Raw genomic sequence first — 13,259 nt, 5'->3', positions numbered from 1 at the left:
ACCTGCTGACAGATTTCGTTTAAAGGGAACCTGTCATGTCAAAATTTTTTATTAATTTTAAGATATGGGGTTAATCTGCAGGTTAATAGTGTTCTAAAGTTGCCCGGCCGTTGTACTGAAAGCCCTACTGCCAAGAGAAAATTTTACATTAATTCCCCTGGCAGCATCTGGCTTTGTCAGAGATGCTGACTCTGTACTGATACACTGCTTAGTCGGCTGTCGGTCAGTGCGGGGCGTGGATACAGTCACCGCTCACCATGTACTGAGCGGTGACTGACTGCGCCAGCCGCAACTCTACAGCTGAAGGCCAGAGGAATAAAGCTCCTTTCCTCCTGGCAGCCGGGACTTCAGTGTGGCGATTGCATGACTTTAGAATGCTGTTAAATTGCAGATTAACAGTATTCCTTTTAATGGGGAGCTGTGGAGATGGCAAAGCCCTGCACCTCACTCTAAGGCCGGTTTCACACGTCAGTGGCTCCGGTACGTGAGGTGACAGTTTCCTCACGTACCGGAGACACTGACACACGTAGACCCATAAAAATCAATGCATCTGTTCAGATGTCATTGATTTTTTGCGGACCGTGTCTCCGTGTGCCAAACACGGAGACATGTCAGTGTTCGTGGGAGCGCACGTATTACACGGACCCATTAAAGTCAATGGGTCCGTGTAAAACACGGACCTCACACGAACGTTCTCCGTCTGGGGTCCGTGTGCGTGCAGGAGACAGCACTACAGTAAGCGCTGTCCCCCCCACATGGTGCTGAAGCCGCGATTCATATGTTCCCTGCAGCAGCGTTTGCTGCAGAGAAAATATGAATAATAGTGTTTAAAATAAAGATCTATGTGTCCGCCGCCCTCCCACCCCCTGTGCGCCCCCCCTGCTGTTCTGAAAATACTCACCCGCTCCCACGTTGGCTGTCACTCCTTCCTTCTGCCCCGCGCCTCCTACTGTATGCGGTCACGTGGGGCCGCTCATTTACAATCATGAATAGTCGGCTCCGCCCCTATGGGAGGTGGAGCCACATATTCATGACTGTAAATGATCGGCCCCACGTGACCGCATACACTAGAAGCCGCGGCCAGACCAGGAAGCAGCGAGGGAGGCGGGTAAGTATTTTCAGAACAGCGGGGGGGCGCACAGGGGGTGGGGGGGCGGCGGACACATAGATCTTTATTTTAAACACTGTTATTCATATTTTCTCTGCAGCAAACGCTGCTGCAGGGAACATATGAATCGCGGCTTCAGCACGATGCAGGGTACCACACGCTCCGTGTGGTACCCACTCGCCATACGGGCGGCACACGTGTGCCGCACGTATGGCCTACGTGAGTTCCCAGGCACACGGACACCGATAACTCCGGTACCGATTTATTCCGGTACCGGAATTATCTGGACGTGTGGGACAGCCCTAAGAATGAATGGAGCGGCAGTGCACCTGATTGACACACTCCATTCACACAGAGCCCCACTTCTCTGGATTGCTGGGGTTACCAGCGGATGGACCCCGAGCGACCTAGAACTTATCCCCTATCACATGGATAGTGGATTACCGCCAAACTTAACCCCTTAACGACCGCCGATACGCCTTTTAACGGCGGCCGCTAAGGGTACTTAAACCACAGCGCCGTTAATTAACGGCGCTGTGGAAAAAGTGAATAGCGCCCCCCAGAGTCGGGGGTTTTTTACCGACCCCCGAGTTGCAATTAACAGTTTACCGGCGGTCGCAAAAAAATCGCACATCGGAGGACAGAGAAATGTGGTCCCCGATAGCCCCAGATAGCCCCCCAATACTCACCTACCTCCCCCGGAGCTCCTCGTGGCTCCCGATGGGCGCCGCCATCTTTTTCCGGGGAAATAGCAGTGCGCCCGGCACCCGGATGTTCTTTGGGGTCTCGGCTGCCGGGGGTAGCTGAGACCCCAAAGAACATGATCGGGGTCGGTTTTTACCGACCCCTGTTTTGCGATCGCCGGTAATTAACTGTTTACCGGCGACCACAAAAAAATAAATAAATAAAAGCGATGTCATTTCTCTGTCCTCTGATGTGATCGCACATCAGAGGACAGAGAAATAGGGGGATTCGGGGACCCTGTTATACTTACCGGTGTCCCTGGGTCCTCCTGCTTCTTCTGCTGGCCGCCGGCTTCTTGCTTCGGTAAGAAAATGGCGGGCGCATGCGCAGTGCGCCCGCCATGATCTGCCAGCCGGCAGAAGAAAATTCTTCCTCTTTTTTTATTTTGGTCACTGTGAGATCTTATCACAGTGATCAAAATAAAAAAAATCGTAAATAACCCCCCCCTTTATCACCCCCTTAGTAAGAAAAAAGTAATAAAATAAAAAAAGTATGAATTTCTATTTTCCAAATAGGGTTAGGGGTAGGGTTAGGGGTAGGGTATGTGCACACATAGAATGGTTCTCTGCGGATTTTTCCGCAGCGGATTTGATAAATCCGCAGGACCAAAACGCTGCGTTTTTCCTGCGGATTTATCGCGGATGTACCGCGGTTTTTGTGCGGATTCCACTGCGGTTTTACACCTGCGGTTTTCTATTATGGAGCAGGTGTAAAACCGCTGCGGAATCAGCAGAAAGAATTGACATGCTGCGGAATGTAAACTGCTGCGTTTCCATGTGGTTTTTTCCGCAGCATGGGCACAGCATTTTATGTTTCCCATAGGTTTACATTGTACTGTAAACTCATGGGAAACTGCTGCGGACCCACAGCTGCGGAAACGCTGCGGATCCGCAGCAAAATCCGCAACATGTGCACATAGCCTTAGGGTTAGGGCTTGGGTTAGGGTTAGAGCTAGGATTAGGGTTAGAGCTAGGGTTAGGGCTAGGGTTGGGGCTAAAGTTAGGGTTAGGGTTGGGGCTAGGCTTAGGGCTAAAGTTAGGGTTTGGGCTAAAGTTAGGGTTAGGGCTAGGGTTGGGGCTAAAGTTAGGGTTAGAGTTGGGATTAGGATTTGGATTAGGGTTGGCATTAGGGTTACATTTGGGATTAGGGTTAGGTTTGGGATTAGGGTTAAGGCTAGGGTTGGGATTAAGGATAGGGGTGTATTGGGATTAGGGTTAGGTTTTGAGGTTAGGGTTGAGATTAGGATTAGGGGGGTGTTGGGTTTAGGGTTTTGATCAGGGTTATGGTTAGCTTTGGGATTAGGGTTAGGGGTGTTTTGGGGGTTAGGGTTGTGATTAGGATTATGGATCGGGTTGGGATTAGGGTTAGGGGTGTGTTGGGGTTAGGGTTGGAGTTAGAATTGGGGGGTTTCCACTGTTTAGGTACATCAGGGGGTCTCTAAACGCCACAGCCAATTTTGTGCCCAAAAAGTAAAATGGTGCTCCCTACCTTCTGAGCTCTGCCGTGCGCCCAAACAGTGGTTTACCCCCACATATGGGGCATCAGCGTACTCGGGATAAATTGGACAACAACTTTTGGGGTCCAATTTCTCCTGATACCCTTGTGAAAATAAAAACTTGGGGGCTAAAAAATCTTTTTTTGTGGAAAAAAAAAATATTTTTTATTTTCACGACTCTGCATTATAAACTTCTGTGAAGCACTTGGGCATTCAAAGTTCTCACAACACATCTAGATAAGTTCCTTGGGGGGTCTAGTTTCCAAAATGGGGTCACTTGTGGGGGGTCTCTACTGTTTAGGTATATCTGGGGCTCTGCAAATGCAACATAACGCCCGCAGACCATTCTATCAAAGTCTGCATTCTAAAACGGCACTCCTTCCCTTCCGAGCTCAGCCATGCACCTAAACAATGGTCCCCCCCACACATGGGGTATCAGTGTACTCAGGACAAATTGGACAACAACTTTTGGGGTCCAATTTCTCTTGTTACCTTTGTGAAAATAAAAATTGGGGGGCTAAAAAAATCTTTTTTGTGAAAAAAATATTTTTTTTTGTTTTCACGACTCTGCATTATAAACTTCTGTGAAGCACTTGGGCATTCAAAGTTCTCACAACACATCTAGATAAGTTCCTTGGGGGGTCTAGTTTCCAAAATGAGGTCACTTGTGGGGGGTTTCTACTGTTTAGGTACATCGGGGGCTCTGCAAACGCAACATAATGCCTGCAGACCATTCTATCAAAGTCTGCATTCCAAAACGGCACTCCTTCCCTCCCGAGCTCTGCCATGCGCCCAAACAGTGGTTTATCCCCCACATATGGGGTATCAGCCTACTCAGCATAAATTGCACAATAAATTTTGGGGTCCAATTTCTCCTGTTACCCTTGTGAAAGTAAAAATTTGGGGGTGAGAAGATCATTTTTGTGGAAAAAATGATTTTTTTTATTTTCATGGCTCTACATTATAAACTTCTGTGAAGCAGTTGGGGGTTCCTAGTGCTCACCACACATCTAGATAAGCTCTTTGGGGGGTCTAGTTTCCAAAATGGAGTCACTTGTGGGGGGTTTCTACTGTTTAGGTACATCAGGATCTCTGCAAATGCAACATGACACCTGCAGACCATCCCATCAAAGTCTGCATTCCAAGCGGCGCTCCTTCCCTTCCGAGCCCTGATGGGTGCCCAAACAGTGCCCTCCCCCCACATATGGGGTATCAGCGTACTCAGGACAAACTGGTCAACAGATTTTGTGGTCCAATGTCTCCTGTTACCCTTGATAAAATAAAAAATTGCAGGCTAAAAAATCATTTTTGAGTGAAAAAAAAGGATTTTTTATTTTCACGGCTCTACGTTATAAACTTCCGTGAAGCACCTGGGGGTTTAAAGTGCTCACCACACATCTAGATAAGTTCCTTAAGGGGTCTAGTTTCCAAAATGGTGTCATTTGTGGGGGGTTTCCACTGTTTATGCACATCAGGGACTCTCCAAACGCGACATGGCATCCGATCTCAATTCCAGCTAATTCTACATTGAAAAAGTAAAACGGCGCTCCTTCTCTTCCAAGCTCTGCAGTGAGCCCAAACAGTGGTTTACCCCCACATATGGGGTATCAACGTACTCAGGAGAAATTGCACAACAACTTTTGTGGTCTAATTTCTCCTGTTACCCTTGGGAAAATAAAAATTTTGGGGCAAAAAGATCATTTTTGTAGAAAAAATGTGATTTTTTTATTTTCACGGCTCTACGTTATAAACTTCTGTGAAGCACTTGGGGGCTCAAAGTGCTCACCACACATCTAGTTAAGTTCCTTACGGGGTCTAGTTTCCAAAATGGTGTCACTTGTGGAGCGTTTCCACTGTTTAGGCACATCAGGGGCTCTCCAAACGTGACATGGCATCCGATCTCAATTCCAGCCAATTCTGCATTGAAAAAGTCAAACGGCGCTCCTTCTCTTCCAGGCTCTGCGGTGCGCCCAAACAGTGGTTTACCACCACATATGGGGTATCAGCGTATTCAGGAGAAATTGCACAACAAAATGTATGGTTAAATTTCTGTTTTTACACTTGTGAAAATAAAAAAAATATGGTTCTGAATTAAAGTGTTTGCAAAAAAAGTTAAATGTTCATTTTTTCCTTCCACATTGTTTGAGTTCCTGTGAAGCACGTAAAGGGTTAATAAACTTCTTGAATGTGGTTTTAAGTACCTTGAGGGGTGTAGTTTTTAGAATGGTGTCACACTTGGTTATTTTCTATCATATAGACCCCTCAAAATGACTTCAAATGTGATGTGGTCCCTAAAAAAAAATGGTGTTGTAAAAATGAGAAATTGCTGGTCAAATTTTAACCCTTATAACTCCCTAACAAAAAAAAATTTTGTTTCCAAAATTGTGCTGATGTAAAGTAGACATGTGGGAAATGTTATTTATTAACTATTTTGTGTGACATATCTCTCTGATTTAAGGGCATAAAAATACAAAATTTGAAAATTGCAAAATTTAAAAAATTTTCACCATATTTCCATTTTTTTCATAAAAAATCGCAAGTAATATCGAAGAAATTTTACCACTAACATGAAGTACAACATGTCACGAAAAAACAATCTCAGAGTCAGCAGGATCCGATAAAGCGTTCCAGAGTTATAACCTCATAAAGTGACAGTGGTCAGAATTGTAAAAATTGGCTCTGTCATTAAGTACCAAATTGGCTCTGTCACTAAGGGGTTAAGCATACCCCTGTTTTTTTTTTTAGTTACAGTATAGTACAATTCTCAAAAATATACAAGGAATGAGTGTAGACAAGACACATTGCTGCCCTCATACAGAAATACCAGACCACTTGATACTTTATGCAGTATTCTGGAGTGGGACTCGTTTTGTTGCATGATAATCACAGTGTAAATCCTACAACTGTTAGGGCTGTTAACCAGATGGATGTTCCAAGATATTGGAGAACACCAGTCTTCCGTTGCCAGTTTAGGCCTCATTCAGTGTTTGTTACATGTACTGTCAGTTTTTTCCACAGACCGCACAAAGACCTGTTCTATTCTATGTCTCTAGTCATGTGACAGGTGGCCTGCATAAAAAATACCAGAAACATGTCCTACAGTGCTCCTATTTACACAATATATTGGCACGTTCAAGTACATAAAAATGGAAGCTTATGAGTAGAGTTGAGCGTATTTTTCAAAATTCGGTTACAATTATGATCGTCTGCGAATATTGTTTTTGCAATATTTGCCGAACGTCATTGGAGTCAGTGGGAGTAGAAATGACCAAATATGTTCGGATCCGATCATCAAACATAAATTCGCCACGAATAGGCTAACAATATTTCATGAGTATAGTAAATTCAGATTCGGCTACCGATTCCAAACATATAAGCTCATCTCTACTTATGCGGTGACGCACAGATTTTTTTTAAAAACCTTTTTAATTTTTTTTTTTAATTAAAAATTTTATTTTTAAATACTTTGGCAACTGAACCTCCTTCTTCCCAACCTATTTATTTGGGATTGCGAATATATCCATTGATTTCTGTGTGTATATTGCAAACCTCAATAAGGCCTGTTTAACACCTTTTTCTTGTGTAGTTCAGCTATCTGATTAAAAAAAAATTAAATAAATCTTGTTCTTTCGGAAACTTTAGTGAGAAAAACTTGTTAATGTGTGTTCATTAAACATTTGTGCTTGTATTCGTATGCTTTTTTTTATAGAGTATGAAGTCTTTTTAAAAGTGGAAAAATAAGTAATTAATCTTTTCTAACATTGTAGTTTATGGAAAGCTGATGCAAATATGTTTGCATCTGTTCCTCCCCTCCCCCAACACACTTTTCCCCCCCCAGAAAGTCATGTGATCTCCTGATACTCCTCAATGTAAATTTTATTTATTTTTTCTTCATGATGCAACAAAACAAAGGCTGTCCGGCACTTTATGTTAATAACCTATCCTTAGGATATTTCATCACTTTTGTATTGATGGTGGTGCCGCACAATGGCACTCCCCACCTATCATATGTTCTCAGAGCAGGCAGTGGATGGATGTGCTCCGCTCCAGACCAGAACTACAACAGCTCTGTGAACTGTGTAGTGGCCACAGCAGTCTATTGCAGAGGCGCCCCTATTTAAATTAATAGGCGTGTATGTTCAGTTCCCGGCCGCTATATAGTTGACGGATCTGTGTAGTTCCACTCTGTAGCTGAGCACATATATGCAACAGCTCCATCAAGAACAGCTGAGTGACAGAGGTGCTGGATGACTGATGTCACACTCCAATTAATCGGATATTGATGGCCTATATTGACAACCCCCTTTAAGTTTATTTTGTTGCATCAGTAAAAAAAAAAAAACAAAGATAAACAAAACATGGGTTAATTTAAGGAGATCTTCAAACTTTCTAGAAGAGAAAATGAAAAAAAATTGCAAACTTATGACAACTTTTCAATCCGTTTTCCATAGACTGCAATGTGTATGTGTGTGTATGTATATGTGTGTATGTATATGTATATATATATATATATATATATATATATATATATATATATATATATATATATATATATATATAATATTTTTTTTTTTTTTTTTTTTTTTTTTTAATCCATCTATTTACTTTGCTTTTATAATAGATCAAGGTTTAGTTTTAGTTTTTTGTATATATATAAAAAAAAAAGTGAGGATGTTTGAAGATTATGAAAATGTGGCGTGAAACCTTTTCACCATTGATACTGATTGTGATGGAGTCCCAACAGCAGCACCCCTGTAAACAATCTTTTTTTCAGGCAACTTGCCAACTGAACAGCCTCTTTTAGTTCCAAAAATCCAGAAATATTTCTTAGATATTGATAACCAATGTGACTTTAAATACATACACGTTCTAAGAGATAATTTTGCCTTTTGACACATTTTATAAGTTACCGGTACTTAATATTTAAAGGGACCTTGTCACCAGGTTTTTCCTGTATAAACTAAATCCACCAACTTATGTCATCTTGCACAGCAGGCAAGCAACCTGTTCAGAAGTCCTTAGCTAATTTGCATATCGAAGAATACCTTTTGTAATACATTCCATTGGCATACAGTGTGGTCTGATGGGCATCGCTAGTCTGTGCTTGGCGCTTTCTCTGTTGCTGCAATCGCCAGCCCTCCTACCTTGTGTCCTGGCTGGCATCTACGTCTGTTAGGCTACTTTCACACTAGCGTCTCGCACTGCACGTCGCTATGCGACGTTGCGGGGCGCACCGATGCTAGCAGTGAAAGTGCCGCACAACGGGGGCAGCGGATGCTGTTTTTCAACACATCCGCTGCCCCATTGTGAGGTGCGGGGAGGTGGGGGCGGAGTTCCGGCCGCGCATGCGCGGTCGGAAAAGACGGGAACGACGTACCAAAAAACGTTACATGCAACGTTTTTTGGTGGCGACGGTCCGACGCAACTGTCGCACGACGGTTGCAACGTGTGGCAATGCGTCGCTAAGGCTAGCCTATGGAGAAAAAACGCATCCTGCAAGCACTTTTGCAGGATGCGTTTTTTTCTGCAAAACTACGCATAGCGACGTGCAGTGCGCGACACTAGTGTGAAAGTAGCCTTACACGTGCACAGATGCGAGAACGGAACCGGCTGTGGATGACACAGGCAATGTCGGTCAAGGCAGTTGGGCCAGCGATTGCCGGGACAGAGGAGTGGCTGAGCACAGACCAGTAACGCCCATCGGACTGAACTGTTCAAGACCACTTAAAGGTGGTGGATTTAGGTTATATAGGGAAAACCTAGCTACAGGTTCCTTTTTAAAGGGGGTATTCTCAAGATCTTTAATTATGGTATGAAAATGAGCACGTTTGCAACTGTCTTTTTCTATCTGCTCTCATTCTCCTGCAATGAGCGCCTTTATAGTGTGCAGCACGCTTCCATGGTGCTTGGCCTCCAGACACTGGCCCAAAGTGCAGTTATATCCCAGGAGAAGAGTTGGCTCTTAGCACCGCAGTCAGATCTCTCCAGCATTTTGATTTCTTTAGTGCAGTTAGATGCTCTCCTCCCTATCATCTGAAGTGATTTAAAGGGAAGCTGCCATCATTCTCTTTCCAATATAACCTACAGTACTTTGCTCTGCCTTTGGCAGGACAGAGAGGTACACCTGTGCAGAAGCATGAAGGGGAATGCTGTGTGGCTGACATGGTATGCGTCACCACACGAAGCACAGAAGCAGGACGGCTCGTATGAAGAAAGAAGGCACCAGATCAAGACTAGCAACGCCTGTTGGACCGGATACCCCTGTAGGTGAGTATAATAAAAGGCCTTTTTTTTTTTTTTGCCTTGCAGGGTGAATTTGAGCCATATATAAGCAGCATTAAAGAATGTGGTCACATGGCGCTGAAAGATGGTGGCCGTACGTTATATCAGAAAAAAACTGACAGCTTCCTTTTAAAGTTGCATCTCCAGTCTGCAGCTTTCAGAGCAGGTCTTAGGTCTACTAATTAGCGCTTTGTGATTGTTGTCCAGATCTGTGTGCTTCTCTGTGTAACTATATTGATAGCAGTGCGCTGTCCACAGCAAACCACTGATGGCTGAATATGTTAGAACAGAACTTGTGCTGAAGTTTCTAGTTCTACAGCTCTACTATTTACTAGAGCTGTCTATCAAGGAGAGCCCGCCCTGCCGGAGACCAGGAAGTAAGGAGACTGCATAGCTCTGAGCTGCTCAAGACACAAACTTGAGAATAACACTTTAACCCTCAGTCAGTAATACTTATACTATTAGTCTTGTGCACCTCGCTGTGGCTTGTGCAGCCAACGCCGCGTCTCGATGCACTGAGGAGAGGGGGGCTTGCCTACCTTCTAGACGTGCGAAAATATGACTAAAACAAACTTGCTTGGGGTCCAGTTATTATTTGATTTGATAGAATGGTGTTTGTTTGCTATTACTTTAACAAAAGGGGCGATCAATTAGAAACTAGTACGGTTTATTTTCTTGCAGTTGGATGATGTGTCCAAATCATAGAGGAAGGAAATGTCTTGCTGAAATATTTTTCAACTTTTTAAGAGGAGTAGAATAAAATTAAATCCTATCCAAAACCATATTCCATTAACCACCAATGTGCTGTAGCATATGCGTATACAAGTACTGCAGAAATAATGAATCCTACTCTGATAAAACATATATTTTATAAAGCTGGCCGACAACCTCTATGGCTCCACTCAGCTTTCCCAGACTCTAAAATGCAGTTGAACAAATGCCGGAAGAATCATGGTGATTCTGTCCTTCTGAGGTCCCCAAACCCACCCACTTTTAACTAACCACAGAATTCCAATACAAATTTGAAGATCATGTGAGTTGGGTTAGTGATGAGACTGGGGGAGGATGAATGCCACATTGTTGTTTTTGTGTGATTTTTTTTTTTTTAATGGTTATAACAGTAAAAGCATTTCTATCAGACTACAGCAGGAAGTCACAATGACTAAGTTGTTCCAACATGTTAAAGATGCCCATATTCTATCTTTAAAAGTACTGTAAATTTCCAAGAGTGTGCCATTATATTGTTAGCTATAAGGGAAACTCCTGTGGTGTCCCCCATGCTGTATTGGTGAAATCCAAAACAAGGGATTTTACAGTTAATCTTGGCGAGTGAAGTTCAATGTAATAATTGTAGCATTTTTCCCTAGCTTTCAGATGCCTAGTTAATGAGAGTAACAAATGAGCTAATTGTAGAAATGAAAGCATGCAATCTAGAGTAGCAGGTGTACTAGCAAAGTAGCATTTCCTGCTGCATGAAATATTTGTCTGTCAGCTTGTCCAAACAAAGGAATTCACCAGATCCTATCCATTTTTGGGGCAGATGCCAGGCTGAGCTGGCAGTGCCTCTTCTTAAAAGGCAACATTTTAAGCACAAGTGAAAATAGAGGAATCCTCGTCTGTTACATTTCCTCAACAATACACTTTAGATCCTCGGATCCAATTACTTCCTCCCTTCCATGAGCAGTGTAAAGACAGACTGTAGAGCTGGGCTTTCCTCTTGCGCGCAGACATTGGGCACACCTTCCGCTCGCACTGACATTAGTGCAAGCAGGTGACACGTAGGCTCTCTGATGTGTGCTAAGCAGGTGGAGCGAGAACGCACATCTACTAAACATCCACCTTCTTTACCATTCCACACCAGCTGGGGTTTGCCGTCCCTGTGCCATAGTGGAGGTGAGTTTCTCTGCTTCCCCTCTTCTAGGATTGATGCTACATGACATACACTGGGATCTTCCCGGTCGCATGCATTCGATAGCCTGACATTGATTCTTTCATTCAGTGGAGACTGTTAATGTGCCTCCTTTTTTTTCTCCCTCTTTCCATCCATTCTGCTCAGTGCAAGGTGAATATGCTGTTTGCTGAGTGCATTGATGCACATCAATGTCTACAAACTGCTAGATCTCATAGAAACTCCTCTTACAGTAGCAAAACCCTGACCACCACCTAGCAAGAAAACACCACCTGATTATTTCTCACAGAACCTAGGGCATGTGTTACTTTAGATTCTACAATATATGTCAGACCCTGTTAGGTAAAATGAATCGCTTCCGTGAGATTAGCTACTTGTAGCTTCTGTTTTAGATACTCGTATTAACGTATTGTGGCCATCATGTAATGTCAGGGTTCACATTTACAGTTCTGTACACACATTCTCACACCCACAGACATGCTGCAAGTGGCATATAACTAGGTTACCATGAACTTATGTCTACATGATTCTGATGTCTTGGGTGTCTCAGTGGAACGAGTAAGAATTGAAGGAATCACATTCAAGATATGACTGAGGCATGTGTAAGGTTTTTTTTCTTTGTGTAAATTGGTTATTGAATGTTAAAGTAAAGGTCATATCCATCAAACATGTAATTGTTAGACCAGTCCCTTAGTCATTAATAAAGTCTGCTCTGTTTCGGCTGTACTGGAACACTACGTTCAAGAATACTGTAATAAATCTGCGGTCTTTCCACTTTGTCCACTGGTGTCTGTTCAGTGCTTCAGATGCACGTGAAATACAGCGAGGTGTGGCAGGCAAGGAATTCTTCTCTGGGCTCCTTTAGGCCGACAATTCTGTAAGATGTACATTTTTCGGGTTGGTTTTTGTAAGCAAAAATAAAAATTAGACAGGCGTATTAGAATTTAGCACACAATGCGTTTCACAAAATCCATCTAAGGGGTACAAGTAATATGGGTAAGCCCTGTGGGTTTTAGGAATACTTAGTGAGTTACTTTAGTAATGTGGACTCTTCTTATTGTGGGTATTTTTCTGTGATCAGTCATTTTGCTCCATCATTCTAGCCGGGCTGTAAATGAGTAGCATACCTATAATTTAGTGGCTGAGCAGCTAGTGTTTATAAGCTATTAACTTCAAAGCTGTTTGGAAGAGTTTTCTGAGCTCTACTTTTCAGGAGTCTTGAGACTACTTTTATTAGTTGTTGTTTAACTCAAAGTCACAAAACGAGTTAAACATTAACAATTTGACACAGGCTGCCTTAAATCGCATGAATATATGCATGGTGATGTGCCTTCTATTACCTTCATCTGGAAAGTAGTAACACTTGTACCATGTTTGGTTGTGTTTACTGACTGGATGGATTATCTTAAAAGGGTTGTCTAGATGAGGCCATGTTCACACGTTCAGTATTTGGTCAGTGTTTTACATCAGTATGTGTAAGCCAAAACTAGGAGTGGGACAATCAGAGGAAAAGTATAATAGAAAAACGTCACCACTTCTGTATTTATCACCCACTCCTGGTTTTGGCTTACAAATACTGAGGTAAAATCACTAAATACTGAACGTGTGAACAATGTCTAAGAAGAAAAGTTTGTTAAAGGTGTTTAACAAAAGACAAGGTTCTTGAGTAAATCTAATTCCCATCTGAAAGATGTCCCAATTTTCGGCTACAAACTGAGGTC

General features: G+C 43.0%; 1 protein-coding gene across 5 annotated transcripts in view; it reads left to right on the top strand.

Annotated features, from left to right (window-relative positions):
* RAB27A (RAB27A, member RAS oncogene family) overlaps window positions 1-13,259 on the top strand; it is a 114,230-nt gene that overhangs the window by 56,480 nt on the left and 44,491 nt on the right. Inside the window, exon 1 of one of the 5 annotated variants that reach the window (XM_077263782.1) lies at window positions 11,366-11,522. The exons of the other annotated variants lie outside the window; for them this stretch is intronic. The gene's annotated coding sequence lies outside the window, so the exon portion shown is untranslated. Of the gene's footprint in view, window positions 1-11,365; window positions 11,523-13,259 lie in introns of those variants that run through there. 5 annotated transcript variants of the gene reach the window in all.

The sequence above is a fragment of the Ranitomeya variabilis genome, chromosome 5, assembly GCF_051348905.1.
Source record: "Ranitomeya variabilis isolate aRanVar5 chromosome 5, aRanVar5.hap1, whole genome shotgun sequence".
In the NCBI taxonomy this organism is placed as follows: domain Eukaryota; kingdom Metazoa; phylum Chordata; class Amphibia; order Anura; family Dendrobatidae; genus Ranitomeya; species Ranitomeya variabilis.
This window is presented reverse-complemented; position numbering and strand designations above follow the sequence as displayed.